Source organism: Rattus norvegicus, chromosome 6, assembly GCF_021556685.1.
Source record: "Rattus norvegicus strain SHRSP/BbbUtx chromosome 6, alternate assembly SHRSP_T2T, whole genome shotgun sequence".
NCBI lineage: Eukaryota > Metazoa > Chordata > Mammalia > Rodentia > Muridae > Rattus > Rattus norvegicus.
In genome coordinates, this window is record NC_141539.1 from 63,260,872 (window position 1) to 63,265,792 (window position 4,921).

Genomic DNA, 4,921 nt, shown 5'->3' on the forward strand with positions numbered 1-4,921 from the left:
CAGAAACTTTCCAAGTTGCTTACAGGCCTTCAGCCATAACTAATGCCCCTTCTTCTCAGGCTCAGCAGTTACCAAGTTGTCTGCCTTTGCAAGTGGACATTATTAGACCACTGAGATGTGAATTATATAAACCAATCCAATAAAGTCTCCTTTATATTTCATGTATGTATATATGTTACTGGTTCTAGTCTAAATGAGTATATCTTCTTAAATTTCTTGAACTCAATCTTTTTCATCACAGAAGTTTTTTTTTTTACACAACCCTGAGTAGAGAGTTATTTAAAGTAAGAATATTAATCAAATTTATTGATACTAAACCATAAAATTACTTTCAAATAGTTATTTGATATACATGTGATTTTACCAAGCCAGGTATAGTAGCTCACAATTTTAATCCCAGCACTTAGGAGGCAGAGACAGGTGGATCTTTGTGAGCTCGAGGCAAGAATGGTCTATATAATGAGTTTCATGGCAGACACAGCTATACAGTCTACCTACAGGAAGGAAGGAAGGGAGGGAGGAAGGAAGGATGGAGGGAGGGAGGAAAGAAAGGAAGGAAGGAGGGAGGGAGGGAGGGAGGGAAGGAAGGAGGGAGGGAAGGAGGGAAGGAAGGAAGGAAGGAAGGAAGAAAGAAAGAAAGAAAGAAAGAAAGAAAGAAAGAAAGAAAGAAAGAAAGAGAAAGAAAGAACAAAAAATCTAAAACATGTTTTATCACGTATAAGAGAAGAAATCAATTTTATTTAATTATTTTCACAGTTAAATTTTGGCTGAATATATGAGACGGAGATAGAGTATTTCCAATCTTTTTCAAAGTTGATTGATATCTTGAGATTGTTATTGCTGAAATTTGAGGCATCCCATAGAGCTGCCACATGTTACTGGGAAAATTGAGACCCTTTGGGGGGTTCTTAGTCTCATTGGTTAAAAAAAAATTTTTTTTTTATGAATGGACTCAACAGGAAGCTAGAGAGTATTTTTATAAGAAAAAGTCTAGAGAAGCCAAGCTACACCTTCTGCAACTGCCCAGAGGAGGAGTGTTGTGGTTAATAGTTTAAAAAGGCGGAACCTTTTATCCCGCGCCAGTGCTGGCACCCTTGGGCCACATGGCACTGCGGGGCATCTTTATCTCTGCAGCGGCCAATTCCAGCGCAGCACCGCTCCACGCTGCCCCCAAGTATTCTCTGACCCAGGTGGTCCGCGGGCCATTCCAGCATGGCACCGTGCCACACTGCTCCCTAGAGTTAGTTCCAGCCCCAGTGGGCCATAAGGAACTAACCTAAAATCAGGACTCTAGAAGTCCAGTATGGGGCTGGCCTGTTGTGGCTCCCTGCTAACAGACTCTGCCCACACTCCCAGCAATCTCCCCCGGTAGTTAAGGTATAAACTCCCAACTACTGGGTGAAATCAGGATTCAATAAACGGTAATTTATCAATCAGATTTATATGTTAAATTCTCAATCCACAATACATCCACACGATAAACTCACAACCAATTGACAAGGATATAAACCACCCACCTAGATAAGATAAATTTACCTGTAGAAACCCATCCCTTAAGAACTATACATAGCTACCTAGGGCCACTCAAGACCAGCCCGGATCTGAGTCCTCCTCCGTCTCCGTCTGATTCTCCCACATTCCCTAATCTCCTGCCTTTCAAAAACTTTGTCCCTGCCCTTATTTTTTAACTGTCCAATCATGGCCTTGACCTAACTTGCACCAGCCCTCACCTGCATATAGACATCAACCTATAGAGGAGGAAGATGAAGAAAAAAAAAAGAAAAAACAAAACAAAGTCCCCACCATCTGAAGTGAGCTGGAGTCTGACTCAGGGCAGACGAGCAGTCACGTGGAGATAATGGAGCTTTAGCAAAAGATAAAGTCCATACGTTTGAGAGAAAAAAAAAAAAACACCCTTAGAAAAGAGATAAAAAGGAAAGAAATAAAAGTTATGCTTTTGGGCTGGGGATTTAGCTCAGTGGTAGAGCGCTTACCTAGGAAGTGCAAGGCCCTGGGTTCGGTCCCCAGCTCCGAAAAAAAGAACCAAAAAAAAAAAAAAAAAAGTTATGCTTTTCTGAGTAATTCAGAACGGCAGGCAGAGCTTTGCACAGTGGTAGTATCATAGCCAATGAGGTTTATCCGAGGCGCAGTCATTGCTAATTGATTTTTTTTTTTTTTTTTTTTTTTTTTTTTTTTGGAGCTGAGAAATTTTTTCCCAGAAAGGCAGGAAAGCAAGCAGACATAGGAAGCTGTGCGTGCAGTTCTGGAAACAACTGCACAAGACCAGGGACTCTGGGAGGGGGGAAAAAAGCATCTTATTAAAACCATAATTATTCCTCCCATCTCTTTAGAATGGCTTTAGGTGAATCTGTCAGGCAATTGACTATAGTCTCCTTTAAAGGAAACATGGCATGTCTCCACGCATTTCATTCTTTTAACCAGAAGAAAATATACTTCTGAATAGTATAATCACCAATGCCGAGAACACCACTCTTCATAAGCCTACAGTAAAAAAAATAAAGAAAAGAAAAAAAGAAATGGCATAAAAGTTAGGGTTATTACAAAAATTTTTGAAAATTCTGTCCCAACCCAAGCCAAAACCTGATGGCTTTTTATGAACCAAGTCAGTAACTCAAACAACAATTTTTAAAATCCAACACTCAAACACAATGAATCTACATAGACTAATTTGATATTTACATGGTAAGGGATGATAGAAAAAAATTAAGATTTTTGCTATCTGTAATTAGTTCATATGGTTTTTACTTTTTAAAAAACAATTTAAAAAAATAATGTGGGAGAGAGGACTACACTGTATAGCATTGTCTCAAATCCAAGTTGGATTTCAGGTAACGTTGGCTCGACAGCGGTGTGGTGTGGCTGTTTCACAGTGCTACTTACACACGCGTGTGTGCAAACCCAAGGCTGCGGTCAAGTCTAAGATGCGACATGAGTAAGCTTCCAAAAACACTTCGAGATCACTGCCCATTGGTTTTCAAATTAGCTTTGCTCACTTCGAATCAGTTTTCCTGTGGCCTCACAATCCCCTGTGGGTTGTAACCCATAGTTTAAAAAACTAAACTCTAAAGAACCCTGACTAATACAGAAAGTCAGATGCCTGTTAAGGAAATTCAGAAGACAGATACTACGGCTGAGCAAGAACGTGTGGTTCGTGAGAAGCAGAAGCAGTCGAGAATGAGTACAGGAATTCCTGAAGAGTAGAGGAAGTGAAGAGAGAGGTCTGACTCGGCATTTCAGCATTTGGTTAAGATGTGGCTTCCTTTGTAGTAAGAAAGACTAAACAGGGAAGGTATAAAGGTTTACTTTTGGACATGTTGCCTGAGAAAGATCTAAAGGAAAAATGAAAATAAAAGGTAAAAAATTTTAACAAGGAAAAAATAAAGAAAAGGGGATGGGAGAGAGAGAGAGAGAGAGAGAGAGAGCGCAACACTGAGGGTCTGGAAGAAAGATACAAAGGTGAAAATATTTAGCAGTGGGTACTACCTGAGGGACAAGACAGTACGAAATTCCTAAAGCCCCACTTTTCAAATGTAGTGTTTCCAAGACTCCCATGAAGAAATGTCGTAAATGCAGATCTGTGACCCCGTGGTCTCTCTGAAGTAACTCGTCATGCTTGTGCGTGTCTCTGGAAAAGTAAAAGAAGTGACTCTTTATAGTTTATGGTTTAGAGACAGAGAGAATGATGGGGCTGGGGATGAAGCTGGGTGGGAAGCATTGGCCTAGCATGGTGAGGCCCTGGGTTGATCCCCAATACCGATGACAAACTAAGAAGAGCCGCAGTGGCTCCCTGAGGTAAAGAATGTGGAGAACACTAGGCACCGTAGTGACAGTGAACAGCCGGGATGACTGGAGGGACTGACACTCGCATTGTGACTGTGGATGGAAACAGTGCTTTAAGAAGAAATAATGTCAAACGCTGCCACAGGAGCAGCGGTTCTTGTTCCAGGCCTAATGGTCCCCAGGAGCACGTGATACACCCCCAGTGCTGGGGAGAAGCCCAGATGCGCCTGTCAAAGCAGGCAGACTTCACAGCATGCTTATTTTACTCTGACCATGCGGACCTAGAGAAAGTACTGCAGAGCGAACCCGTAATCTCAGCTTACTGGTAGCTCAGATGGGAAGACTGAAAGTCCAAGTCCAGCCAAGGTTATACAGTGAGGCCCTGTCTGAAAAAGACAAACAGCAACAACAACAACAACAACAACGTGAAAGGTGACAAATGCTAACTGCGGCATAGTTGTTTTAGGTCGAGATTAGTACTTCTGACCGTAGGACAAAATATTAATTCTGTAAATGATAAGCACGTAATTCAAATCCAAGTCTGTGCGACCTGGGTGAGTCACCTATGGAGGTCACACTCTTCTTTGCTCGGCAGCCAAGTATTACACGTTTAGGAAACCAAGGAGGGGTGCATTCCTTGGAGAGGAGGAGACAGAAGTGTTGGGAAAGGCCATACCCTAGCTAGACCTTGAGCGAGAAGCACTTGCTCATTCTCGTGGGGCGAAGAGGGTATTTCCAGCCTAAGAGTCTAGTGGCCAAAGTGGCTGCTGGCAGGAAGAAGAAAAAAAAATGAAAGGAAAGACAGACAGAGACAGAGACAGAGACAGATTATAGAACTTCTGAAGCCCGGGATCCCTATGTGGAGATAGGGAGTTATGGGAGGAAAGATGGGAGAAAGGAATTCATCCTGAAGTATATAGCCATTTTAAATGCAGCACCACCACAGCAGCTCTTGGTGAGAAATCCGGTAGCATTGTTGAGGAAGACATGGCACAAGGGGAAGAGAATGCTCTCAGGCAGGTCAAGCAAGAACCCAGTCAGAGAGATCAGGAAACCAGAAAATAATGAGGGCTGGCTGGCTTGCATCAGGACTGGGAAGGAGGTGACTGAAACTACTTTC

General features: G+C 42.3%; 1 pseudogene; it reads left to right on the forward strand.

The window, feature by feature from the left end:
- The first annotated feature begins 2,099 nt into the window (after window positions 1-2,099).
- Window positions 2,100-2,230, forward strand: LOC148005211 (U4 spliceosomal RNA; annotated as a pseudogene).
- Window positions 2,231-4,921: the final 2,691 nt, after the last annotated feature.